Source organism: Pimephales promelas, chromosome 8 (assembly GCF_988280905.1).
Source record: "Pimephales promelas chromosome 8, fPimPro1.hap1.1, whole genome shotgun sequence".
Classification (NCBI taxonomy): domain Eukaryota; kingdom Metazoa; phylum Chordata; class Actinopteri; order Cypriniformes; family Leuciscidae; genus Pimephales; species Pimephales promelas.
In genome coordinates, this window is record NC_142776.1 from 20,085,748 (window position 1) to 20,100,011 (window position 14,264).

General features: G+C 37.9%; 1 protein-coding gene across 1 annotated transcript in view; it reads left to right on the forward strand.

Annotated features, from left to right (window-relative positions):
• The window catches only part of LOC148977716 (uncharacterized), a 143,101-nt gene that overhangs the window by 98,207 nt on the left and 30,630 nt on the right, over positions 1-14,264 (forward strand). The gene's annotated exons all lie outside the window — the stretch shown is intronic.

Genomic DNA, 14,264 nt, shown 5'->3' on the forward strand with positions numbered 1-14,264 from the left:
ATAATTATAGAAAACAGAAGAAATAATAATATAAGATTTGCTTTAGGGATCCATACATATGAAGAACTGTTTTAAACTGGTTTAAATATAACCGAAATTTGCATATTTGCTAATATAGCAAGAAAAAGTTTAGAAACAGAACTGGGGCAAGCTAAAAAGAAAAAAAACCCCACATTTTCATTGTTACAGTAATTTATATGTATTTTAATTGAGGGACCCTGAAAATCAATAATGTATGTAGTTACGTCCATGCTAATAGAGGTTGTTTCATGCATGAGCTTTTAGTCATTGCACTTTTGACACTTTTTTTTTTGACTTTTTTTTTACCTAAAAACAAGGTATTTTGTTTTGAAGTAATTTTAAAACTGCAGATGTGCACATGAAAGTGATGAGAACGAGGGGAAAAAAAAAAAACTATAAAAGGCAAGCCCCAAGGTGTTCATAAGCTTTGGTGAAAACTTTGCAGAGTTCCTGTGCATATTGACGCTTGAGGGTATGCAGGCTTACCTGTCTAAAAAGAGCATTAGTGAATAATTTGAATGCATTTTTCATTTCACACGGTGTGCTGAACAAACAGGAATCTGTGATTAACAGTTTTAATTAGGATTTTAACGTGACGAATTCCGACAGCCTCGCAACATGCTTTAGCAGAATAAATCACGAGCCAGAGTTTGTCAAGCTGCCGCTGCTAATGGCCGAGGACTCTCAAAGCGTGACAAGCTAAGACCTGTCAGAACATACCTGCCCCCCTCCCTCCATCTCTTTCTCTCTCCTTTTCTCATTTACCCATATTTCACATTTATCTTTTGATTCTCTTCGATTCCTCTCTTCGAGTTTCTCTTGCTCTCCTCCCCACCTCCCTCTCCTTTTCTCCTTCATCCATCCTGCTGCTCAGCATACATATGTTGAGGCATATGGCCCGTTGTATTGGTTCCGCCTGCTCTCTCCAACGCTCACCATTCGCCGTCTCTGCCAAGGTGTGGCCAGCGCAGATAGCGGATGCGAGCGCTATAAATCTCAACACGGACACAAAGTAAGACAGAAAAGAACCGAACAAATGCAGCAAAATGAAACCAAAAAGATCGGAATGATTGATTCTCAAAGTGAGATTTACTCTTTTGTCAAGTCACCTTTAAACTGCTTTATGCAATACAGGTCGTTTCTAAGCAGATTCATAGCATTGCAAATAAACAATGATGCAAACATAATCAAATATGAGACAAATTCTGTAAAGCAGCTCTGGAAAAAAAAAATCTGTCATTATCACAAGTCAGTTCAGCATTGGTTCAGTTCAGTTCAATGACTGTGAAAAGTTCAGTACAAATAAATGCAATTTCAGCTGTGAAGCAACTCTATAGAAGACAAAGTCAAATGTTGATTCAATCCAAAATTCGTCAACTAAAACAAATTTGATGCAGTTATGAAGCAGCTCTATAGTGTTATCATTTTGTTAGCTCATTTTATGCATGTTCATTCAGAGAATGGATGACTTTGCTTATGGGCAGAAAAAGTGTTTTTGAGTGAGTCACAGGGTGTTTAAATAAATCAAATGCCCATTGTGTGTGGTCATGATTTGCACTGGTATTCTTCTGACGTGGCAGAGCAAGAACTATGAAGTGGTCAGGGTGGTTTTTCCCTCAAGAGAAACGGAGAAATAACGGGATTATTTTATCTGGAATGCTTTCTTTCAGTCTGTCTGTCTTTTTTTCTCCTGTTTTCCCCCTCTCTCTTGCCTTCTCTCCTCAAATAATGCTTTGGTGGCTTGCAGTGTTGACAAATATAAAAAGAAGGCCGCATTGCCTCTTCAAGTTAGAATAAATAAGTTTGACATTTTGAATGGCTTGGGGAGAGTAAACAAGTTCTACAAAGGCTCAGGCTTTGGGACGGCGCTCTATTTGATGTTCCTGCCTTTCACGCGCGTTCCCAGCCCTCCGCCTGCCGTTGATTAATTTTAGCAAAGGCAGATCTAATGAAGTGTTGTTCTGATAGTTGTCATATTCGTTTCTCCTTGTCAGGATATTTCAGCGATGGTAAAACAAGTCAGCCTTTACAAAGCAGTATGTTATCACAGGCTAAAGACTGCGCTGCTCACTTCTCCCAAACAGATGGGCTTGAATGCATGAGAAATCTTTCTGTAGGTAAATGTATATCGTCTTCGGTTGTGGAGGGGATATACTGTACGTCACTGTTTGCCTGTACTTAGACAACATCTGGTCCGTGGGACTGGTAAACACGCTGCTTGCGTCCATTTCATCTTAGATCAAACTTAACAATGATATCATTGATATTGTAACTACAATTGGTCATTCAGCGAGGTCCAGTAAGTTTTTTGCATGGACTTTTGAGTGCCAATTGCTGCTGCCTTACTGGAAAAAAGTAGCCGGGTCATTAGTTGGGATCTGGGGATCAGTTTTTTGTTAAATTAGAAGCGACCAAATTACCTTGCCATTTTGTCAGAAAGTACGATAATGTTGTGTGCTAATGAATATGTGGACCTCTGAAAGCGCACTATTTTACTGAGGAGGATTTTTTTTTTTTCCCAGTATGTCAAAAGACATTTTTCTAGCTCATTTAATGAAGCTCCTCTCATTGCAAGAATAGGCTATTTAAATCCGCAAAATCTCAAGGACGTTCCTCAACCACTTCAATGTTGAGATGTTTTCAGACTGCATCTTCAGAAACTGATTAAAATGTGTGTGTGTGTGTGTATGTGTACGGAAGTAATGATCATGAGTTCTGTGTTTAAAAAGACATATGCTATGACTAGACTGGCTAAATATGTCTTCTTTCCTGAAGTTTATCTTTCGTCTACATGATAGCAATGAAACTTAATAATGAATCATACACACATTTAATGCTTGCTTGATCTTTTCAGCAACGACTTAAGTATGGACATCAATTAACAAAAAACTAATTAAAAGGAATTTTTTACATACAAATAACTTGAATACTTATTTTTAATTTTTTTTTTTTGGAAAATAAAGGCAAAAATGTCAGGATGATTCAACTGTCTTGATTTCACAATGAAGATAAAAGTTTCACACACAAAAAAATGTATTGGATAAAAATAATATTTGTCAATAAAAGTTTCAATTTCTGATAATTTCCCCGTTTTTTTTTTTTACTGTGCATGGATAATTTGGGTTGCAAAATGTTATGTAGTGTAATAATTAATTCTATTTGTAAATAAATGCATACTTTGAGCCCCCTTTTTAATTAATGATTAAGATGTGTTCACACACATGATTTCATGGTGTGAGGAAACTATCGTTTTTACATGGCATTTTTAATTTCAGTCATTACACTGAAATTGTTCTTGAAAATGATAGAAAACTTTTTTAAAACCACATGACACATGAGTCCAAAAAGTGCAGTTCTAAGAATATGGCATATGTGCTTTATAGTAGATTTTTAAAGTATTTTTCCTTTTCTTTATCGTGGGCATTCTTATTTGTCATTGACCATGGAGCTGCAATGAGGAGTTGTAGAAGAGTGCACAATCATTTGTAATCCTTGAGTCCATTGAGAACGATCGCTCCTGGATTCCTCTGAGCGAGGCTGAAGAACTGCTTTTCTTCTTCATGATTAGTTGAGTAAATGGGTTTATTAAGCTTGCAATTGTGCTGATATTTTGAGTTGAACATCTCCACTCAATGTGAGGGCTTGCTCTTGAGTTTATGGAAATGACACAACATTTCAGGCCACTTTTCGCATTGACCTGTTGGTTTGAGAAGTGCCACCCCACCCACTACTTTTTATCCTGTCATTCTAGTGCATGAATGAAAAAAAACATGCCATTTGCCTGTGTGAAGGGCAAAGGGCCCTTCACTGTGTGAAATAAGGACGAGCTTGAACTATATTTCATCAAAAAATGGTAATTAATTTGTTGAGTGGTACATTCAAGGCCGTGGGGGACGGATGCCTGTTCTGCCCTAAAGCTTGCATGATCATTTAAGACACACCCAACAATAGAACCTTTAAAAGGTTCATTCAGTATTCACATTGTTCATGTGGGCGTTGACAGTTTATCTGGTTTGACGAAATTCAAAGGCTGAAATAATTTTTGATTTTTTTTTTCAAGTCAATATTCTGCATTTTATCTTATAATCAATATTGCTGCACAGTGTACTCACAAAAGTAGCCTATCTAAATTTAATCATATTACATTTTCGAGATGAGAACTACTGCTTTTGGGAGAGAGAGGGAGAAAAAAAAAAAAAAAACTCCCCATGGCTTCTTTTGACAGAATTAATCAACCTGCATACAGCTTTTGAGGTGAGCAATGATTTTGCTGATTGAAACACCTTCAAGTCAACCGGAAAAGCCACTAATGACCAACAACCTGAGCTAAATTAAACGGGGGAATGTTGGATTAAAATTTTGATGATATGCATCATAAGCATTGTAATTATAGATCTTGGTTCATTCCTCCATTATTAATTGTCCAAAGCGTAGTGATTCATTGTGGTGTTCGAAAATGATTATTAATTTTCTGGATGATTATACTTATGGAAGACTAAATGCAGGGCTCTGGTTTGAAGAGAATGTGTTAAAAGAGAGAGAGAGAGAGAACAGAAAAGGCAGCCTCATATCCTCGTATCCCTGAGGACAAAACAGTTCATTTTTACTTTAATCAACACATACTTAAAAGAGTTGATTACGCTCGCTGACAGTCTTTAGGGAAATTTGTGCTAAACATTATTTGCTTTGTTATTTATTAATGTGATCACTGATCTGTGTAGTTTGTGGTGAAGAATACGCTGTGTTTAGAGTGATAAATATTATTATTGTTAGGCGTTCTTGTGCATTGCTGAAAATACAAATGTTTTACAGTAGGTTGGAACATTCACTCTAAACTATACGCTGTGATTATTGCAACACTTTACAATTAGGTTTCATTTATATTAGTTTACTACATTAACATGAATTATCAAATACACAAAGTATACTACTAATATATTTTTTAAATTTACATTTACATTTATTCTTTTAGCAGCCGCTTTTATCCAAAGCAACTTAAAATTGCTATGTCAGAGGTCGCACGCCTCTAGAGCAACTAGGGGTTAAAGGGATAGTTCTCTTTGAAATTAATTTGTTATATCTTTTAGCTTACCTCAAGGGCATCCAAGATGTAGGTGTCTTTGTTTCCACAGTATTTTCAATGATATCAAACCGTACTTGTCTGTCAGTCATATAATGGAGGTATATGGGGTCCTCCTCAAAGAGCATGCACAGAGAAGTCCAAATTAAACATGATTTAATGACTTGTAAATGCAAGTACACATTGATGGCCCAAGACACGAAACGAGCGGTTTGAGTGAGAAAACAAACAGTATTTATATTGTTTTCACCTCTTCTAATCACAGTCATGTCCAAGTACTCTGAGGGCGAGGGCGCTTCTGTCTGCCCAAGCCCCAGAAGTGATCTTCGTCATTCATTGTTTACAGAGATTTCAGAAGTGTTGCCCTTCATTGTGAAGATCTAAACATATTTAGATATACAGGAAAAGGCAATGGAAGACATTTTTTTTCGCAACCGCGTAAGAGATCACTTCAGGTGCTTTCCGGCACTTGCGCAGACCGATGCGCCCGTGCCTTCAGATCAGTTGGACGTGGCTGTGGTTACAAGAGGTAAAAACTATATTCTGTTAGTTTTCTCACACAAACCGCTCGTTTCGTGTCTTAGACCATCAGTGTGTACTTACATTTATGAAGGCCATTGCACACCGAGTCCGAAATTCGCATCCGAAATTTTCGCACGTTAAAAAAAAATTCGACCTCACGTTATGTCAGTCACGCTTGCACACCGCCTCCGAAACTTTCGTCCGTCATAAAATTAATTGGATCGGGTTCGATTTTCTGCGTTTTTCGCATCCAGAGCCAGCATTTTGAGAGGTCTTTTCAGGGCCGGGGGGAGCTCGTCCTCATTGCACAAATGCTTTCAGTTTCGGTTTTCAATTCGATCAAGTGTTTGTTCTCTTCTCTATATTGGATTATGAAATTAATAAACCTCCCCTTTCAATCAGATTGAAATTTAGGATCGAATAAGGTGTGATTGAGCAGCCTATTCGATAACTAATGTATTATTTGGGCACTATATACATAACAGCCTAGCTGTTCTGTCTGCCCAGCGCTTCCAACGGGCCGCGCGGGTGTGTGTTTCTCCGTGTGTGTGTCCATACCTGGTCCATACCAGACACACTGCCAGTCTCCGTTCAGAATCGATTGATTCACGGAAATTCGTGGTCTTGTTTTTAATATGTGGCTCCAGAATCGCTAGCAAAGCATCAAACTGTCCCACTGACATTCTGAGGTAAATTTTGAATCGCTCAGGATAAATTCTTGATAAGGTGGAACTCTCCTTCCTCTCGGCGCAATTTCAGGATTGGATGGACGAAATATTTTCTCTTTTTTCTCTTTTCAATAAGAGAGAGGGCAAAAATCATCCTCACTGCTTGACGAATCCATTTGGTATTTTTGCGTTTTTTCCCGCAAAGGTTTAAGAAATACGCAACGGACTCGGTGTGCAAGGTTTCTATGCGTGACGAATTTTTAGGCTGACGAACACGAAAATACACATACGAATATTTCGTGCTCAGTGTGCAATGGCCTTGAGTCATTAAATCATGTTTAATTTGGACTTCACTGTGCATGCTCTTTGAGGAGGACCCCATATACCTCCATTATAGGACTGACAGACAAAACGGTTTGACCTAAAAATATCAAAATTGAAAATGCTGTGGAAACAAAGACACTTGGATGCCCTTTAGGTAAGCCCTTTAAGTGTCTTTCTCAGGGACACATTGGTGTCTCACAGTGGTTCGAACCTGGGTCTCTCACACCAAAGGGCATGTGTCTTATCCACTGCGCCATCACTACCTCCAGCAAACATAAACATGACCTTAGCAAACTAAAACTAATGTTTAGCAGTTATCTTGATTAATAAGTGAAAGTGACATGTGAAGGACAGAGCAGTGGGCAGCTATTCAATGCAGTGCCTAGGGAGCGATTGGGGGTTAGGTGCCTTGCTCAAGGGCACCTCAGTCATTTCCTTCTGGTATTGAGAATCAAACCTTCAACTTTCGGGTTACCAGGTTGAAAAATCAAAATCCTGTCATCATTTTGCTCACCCTCAAGTTGTTCCAAACCTGAATTAATTTAATTTGATGCAGGCATCCATAGGTGTAAATGGCTGGCGAGTCCAGTTGAACTGTTATCTGAAGTCGCCCATTTTAATAATACTTGTGTCCTCAGCAAAACATATGATAAGTGCTTAACAAAGAGTTTTTACATAAGTGTTTTTTTGTTTTTGTTTTTTGTTTTAAGATACAGCAGCAAAGACTGTTTAATATTAAAGGTCAGAGAGTCCAATTTATATTTACCTGACATTGATAGTTCATGATCAGGTAAATATAAATTGCAACTGTTTGGCAAGAAACCATGACTAACATTACAAAGGAACATTTTTAATTAAATTGTACAATTATATGATATAACCCTTTTTTGAAATGCAAGAATGACTTTTTAGATCATGGCTCCAACCAATCCCCCCTTATTTGTATTAATCACTGAAATTACCATTCCATCATGAGTTATCTTGCCTAATCATTTGCAAAATTACTGCCATAAGGTATTTAAAGGCACTCATCCAAAGTCAAACACAAGGGATTGGTTTAATTTTACATAATTGATGTCCCACTTACTTGTGTAAATGTCAGATGTAAGTTCATTTTTTTATGAATGTGAATGAATTCAAATCTTGCAGACTTTGTTTTATTTCAAAGGTTTTGGTCCAGAAGTGCATATACAGTAGGCTCTTCTTTAGTGACGGATATAAGTTTAAATATCATTCACTGACACAGAGCAATAAACATTCTACAATAATTACTAGAAAGATCACTTCAAAAAGGCCTTTTCCTTCTGTTTTATGGTTTGAAATGGACATATAAAACCCTTCCACAAAGCAACATTTATAGAATTCCCATTTAGAGTTTCCTTGTTGTCAGGTATAGTTCAATCCATGAATGTGTTGCTTCATATTAGTTGTTTAAAAACAGTATATGTTAAACCATATTTATAGGGACAGTTCACCCAAAAAATGCAAATTTGGTCATACTTTCCTCTCTCTCATGTTGTTCTTTCTTCTGTTGAACATACACTCTAAAAAATGCTGGGTTGTTTTAACCCAATTTTGGGTCAAATATGGACTAACCCAGCCGTTGGGTTAAATTTTTACATTACATTTTTAACCCAACATTTCGGGTTTGTCCATATTTGACCCAAAATTGGGTTAAAACAACCCAGCATTTTTTAGAGTGTAAGACATAAGGGCCTAAGGAATAGTGTATTAGACATGCAAACCAGAGATGTTACTGAACTCACACACACACATTTTCATGTTTTATAGGGATTTTTATGGGGAACTATTTTTATACTTTACAAACTCTTTACACTAACCCACCCCTAAACCTACATTATGAATCATGTCAAACAATTTAAAAAAAAAATACTATAGTGTGATTTACGTATAGGCTGTTTTCCTCATGGCATCCAAAAATGTCCCAACAATAAAGATTTCAGTTGTTTCAATCTTTGTGGGGTTTTTGTCCCCAAAAATGTAGGATTTAGCTGGCTGCACAGACACACATGCACGCACACACACATGCACACACACACACTCATATACAGACAGTGTATCTCTCTTTCACTCTGTACCTTTAATTTTACTAACTGATGTTTTTACCACAGCTTAAGGTTGTGTAATAGCTCTCATTTCACCACAGTTGATAAGCTCAGTCTGTGCCAAACATACCATACTGACGCATATTAATTAATGGATCTCTGATGTATCTGTCCTGTCCCATTTGTTAGGAGGGCATTCCTTTTTAATTAAAAAAAAATCCCTGTGCTCACAATCTGACACGTATCAGACTAACCTTGAGTGAATTATACTAGTCCTTTTCATCTTCACATATTTATACATATTAACTGAGGTCAACTGGATTTTGCATTGAGTATATATATATATATATATATATATATATATATATATATATATATAGCCTATGTATATATGTATATATATATATATATATATATATACTCAATGCAAAATCCAGTTGACCTCAGCAACATTTATAGAATATATATATATATATATATATATATATATATATAAATGAAAGTGAGGCTTTTAGAGATAGACATTTATCTCTTCATTGACTTATACTGTTATTTAATCTGCTTTTTAGATTGTTCTGCTAATGAAACACTGCAAAAATATCTTTCCAATAAATCTCAGTAGACAAAAAAAAAAAAAAAAAACTCCAGACAACATGAGCTGTGGAAAATTATGTGATCTAGGAGCTTTATGCTCTTTTTAAAGCGGATACCATTAAAAACACAGTAAGTCTATCCCTCACAGTCTCGCTTTCATACCACATTGTCCTCCTCTGAATAAGGTCTTTAAAGCTTGCTCTGTACACAAAAAGTGCATTTCCAGGGATTTGTTTGTATTAATTAGACTTTATGAGTAATTTGTGGTATGTTTTTGCCATAGGGAGAAGCTTTTGGGTATTTTTTGGGTGGTTTTAGCTTGGGGCCCATGGGTGCACCTCTCTCCCTTGTGCCATCTGGTAATAGAAATTGTGTAGAGCTGCATGAAAGCCGAACACAATTTGAGGTTAGTCAACACAATCTCATGGAAATTGGTATCTTATTTAATGTTTTGGTGAATTGGTGGCTAATTTGTGTGAATTCATACATTTCCGTATGATCTGCTTACACCATAGTGTAGTTTAGTGAATGCTTGGGCTGGGGTTTGGAGTGGACCTTCATTTTTAATATTATTCAATATTAATATTCATTTTTTTAACAATAATGTTTTTGTATGATTGTATGAATAAATGAATGAATGAATTCGCTATTCGTAACAGTTACATTTTCCTATGAGATCTAATAACTACCCTTTAATACTGCAAATTTGTTGTTCCCCCTGTGCAACATCACTGTGTACATTACAAATCTCCATTTGTATCCTCAGCCCTCCCCCCCCCCTATTTCCCTCCAGTCCCTGATGTGGAAATACTCACATAACAAAAAAACAGAGCTGAGTCACCGCAATCCAACACTCTCATCCTGTAAATGTGACACAGTCTGTGAATCTGCCTATCGATCATGACTATTGATTCTGTTTCCCAGGCTTAAAATAATAGTTTTTCTTTTGTTGCCGTATTAATGATTAGACAGAAAAGAATCTCTAAAGTGCTGCAGCTGCTACTTGATTGATCACTGGAGATATCACAGTCCGCAAGACAAAGTTTCCCCCAGCTTTCATTATCTGAATTGAGTAACTTATCCGATTATGGAGGTTCACTTGATTGTGATGCACTATCTGTCATTAATTTAATAAGGAGCATGAGCAGATTGTAAGGTTTGAGACGGGGCTTTGGTAATAGGTCCCGCACTTCCATGAGCCTCCTGTTTCAGCTTCTGGTTGACATTTGGACGATATGCGATGAACAGATTTGTTTGGAGTGGCGCTGTTGACCTCTGCAATTTGGTCACCTGGGCACAGACCGGGGAGGGGAGGCCTGGATTGAATATTAATAGTTATAAGGCTGAGATGGAGGGTTAGTGGGTTTTATTTTTGAGCCATTTCACCATTTTATCCTGAACGACCAGCCGCTAAACCCTTGAGTGAGCTGAATAGACGGACTCATGTAGCCAATGAAGACAGGTGGCAATAATCCTGCTAAGAGACAGATCTGAAAGCACTCATACAAAACCAATTTCGGCTGCTCTCCATTTGTCAAAAGCTCATCAGAGTGAGGGACGAGAGCACTGAGGCTGCGTGGCTGCAGAATCACTTCACTCCTGATTGCCTTGTCAGGGCACCTTATCCTCCTGAGAATGACATAACCGCCCCTCTCGAACACACACACTGTTACCTGGCTGCCTCCATCTCCATCTCGGACTGCTATTTTCAAAAATCTTCCATCTTGCGGACTCTTTGAGCACCTTATAAGACATACACGGATAAGTTGGCATAACTCAAAAATGTATGAGGTAATCCCAGCGCAGTCTCATCCCAAGACGTCATATAACTGACGTCTTGGGACGTCTTTTGACCATACGTCAATATCCGCCTTTTTAGGGCCCCCTTAAACGTCTGTAGATGACGTTATCGGATCCTAACCCTACCCCAGACCTAAACCTACCCCGTCACCTAACTGACGTTAAAGGTAAAGCGTCAGTTGTATGACGGCCCGGGATCGTCATCTACCGACGTTTAAGGGGGCCCTAAAAAGGCGGATATTGGCGTATGGTCAAAAGACGTCCCAAGACATCAGTTATATGACTACTTGGGATGAGACTGTGTTAATAATCCAGCCCGTTCTCATCCCAAGGCGTCATATACTGATGCTTTTGCCAATGTGTAGACATCCAACGCGCATGGCACCCTTTAGAGTCAATATGAGACACAGATATGTATGGGGCAGAAGGCGCCTCCTAGTGGTCTAACCCAACCCTACCCCAGACCTAAACCTACCCATAACCGAAGCGTGTTATATTGACGCTAAAGGGTGCCATGTGCGTTGGACGTCTACGCATTGGCAAAAGCGTCAGCCTCATATGACGCCCTAGGGATGAGAATGCGTTGGGTATATATATATATATATATATATTAAGGTAACAAACTCAAAGATTAAGTTATCTGAACTTTACATTTTGATGTTGCACTATACAAACATGTTAATTGCAATTTAATTGAAAGGTTGACTAAACCTTTCAATTAAAAACAGCAACATAACACATACCCTTCTAAATCCCAACATAACATTAAACACTAACACATCTCGACCTACATTAATCTTCTGGGGGAAAAAAACACCCACAAAATAACACTTAATTTCATCATTAAGTCTCATTATAGAGAGCATGGTGGTCTGACTGCAACTTATTCAGTTTAAGTTCAGCTTAATTTAATCCTTTATTGAGTTCACATATCAATGGACTTTCTGAAATATTTGAGTAAATTGAACTCATTTAATTTAATTTCTCTGCAGTTTTAAAGTGTAAAAGTCAAGCCTCTTGGTCCAGGAAATCTGACAACTCCAGTCTTGCTCATGGGAGAACCTGCACAAAGCAGATGATGACATATAGGTGGACTTCTTTCATGTCAGAATAGATCACATCAGGTGGCAGAAATGACCCTTGGTTGCATGGAACCCTTCTAGTGCTCATGCTAAAGTGCTGCCACTTATCTCCTCCAGACCTCTCCATCTGTTTACCTCCCTCTTCCCCCACTGAGACGGACGGAGGTATAGCGAAGCGGATGGTGGAATGGGTGGATGGAAAGAGCGAAGGAGGGAGGGAAACCTTAATGAAAGCGGAGATTCCAGGCAGCCTGCTGGTTCTCATCAATCAGCCTTGTGCTTTGGAAGTGTAATCCGAGGGAAGGGGAGAGGCATCAGGCTTTTAATCTCTATTAGTTAATGGACTCTACTCTCATGCTTCAGGAACGTTAGACTGTCGGTCTGCAAACAACGCACAAGCTTGTTTCAGAGCCTCTGTCCGAGCTCCTGCTCCTCAGCAAAACTTCGAAACGCTGTTGGAAAATGTGCTAAATCTAATCTTAAACTAGTTATGTGACTATAAAGCTTCCTTTGTACGCAAATAGTGCATTTGTTGGGATATTTTTGTATTAATTAGCTTTTATGTGTAATTTGTGGTACGTTTTTGCCAACGGGTGGAGATTTCGGGTGCTTTTGGGTGGCTTAGCAAAGTGTTGCCAGTTGTTGAATTAATTTGACTAAAGGTTTATTTTTATTTTTTATGAGAGACTGCTTGTGAGTGAGCCAAAGAGGCAAAGCTGTCATGAAACTTGTCATTTCTTTTTTCCCAGTGGTATTTTACAGCAATCGGATATGTTCCATTAGCGCTGTATGTTTTGCTGAAAAACTTGTGCTCAGAACATCACTGTGCGCTCTGGGGTCGTTTTTTTTTTCTATAGGCCCCTGGTGTTAATGAAACAGTTTAAATGTGCTCTCATCCTTGGGAGACAGGGAGTTAGGCAGAGCCACATCCATCCGATTCAATTATAAATTAAATTGACTAACGAACTGTGAATCATTATGGAGAGCAATTGCTTAGAACAGTTGTTGTTGTTTTGTTTTGTTTTCCCAAAAATGTGGAAAATAAAAATAAAACGTATCGTAACACTTCAGTGCTTAAAAGGAAATACTCTTAAAAACGTACTTCTTTCCCCTCATTGAGCTTCATCTAAATGTTCTGCTGTATTATTGTAGTATCATTTTGTATTACTGCACTGCTGAATTAGGTGTCAATAGGGGATTATCACGCTTCTGGGTTTCATGGGTGGGATTTGTCAACTTTGTGCATGTCCACTTCCGACGCAGTTCAACAATGGCTGAGACGAAAGCCAACCCTACGTAGGTTTTCATGGATTCCCGACTGAATTGAGTATAAGGAAGAACTGGATTAAAACTTTAAAATAAAACAAGGTAGCACGTTTGTTTGCGTCACTTTAGTCACTTTGCGTCACTTTAGTGAATCAGACTAATTTACCAGGGATGCCGTATAAATAAACTTAGTGTAGTCCGTCATCAGTTCGCCAGCGAGATCTGTGATTCAATGGAAGTGGCAGTGCACAAAGATCACTGAATCCGGAAGTCCTACGTATCAGCGTGATAATCCCCTATTGTATATTTTTAAGAAAGAAAGAAAAACATGCAAATGTGATGTTTTTTAAAGGAATAGTTCACCCAAAACTGAAAATGTTGTGATGAAATACTATAAAAAATGAATCATTCAAGGTTGATCTGATTCACAAAACCAGCCTGAATGATTCGTTCAAGTTCTAACTGGATTGGAAGATTATCAGTGAATAATAACTTCAATTTTGGTCTGTTTGTTACACAAAGGTATTGTTTGTCTTCAGAAGACTGTGGTCACACTTTAGATTAGGGTCCAATTCTAATACTAATTATTAGACTAATTATATAGACTAATACTACTAATTAACTGTTAACTACGAATTTTGCCTCATTAAACTCCTAATTTACTGCTTAATAATAGTTAGTGAGATAGTTGTTAAATTTGGGTAGGGTAAGATTAGGGAATGTAGAATATGATCATGCAGAACAAGTCATTAAGGGGGTCATGAACTGGCTTTTTAAATTTTATTATATTGTTGTTGTCTGAGGAATATGAATCCAGGGGAATATGCAGCAACTGTCTTCC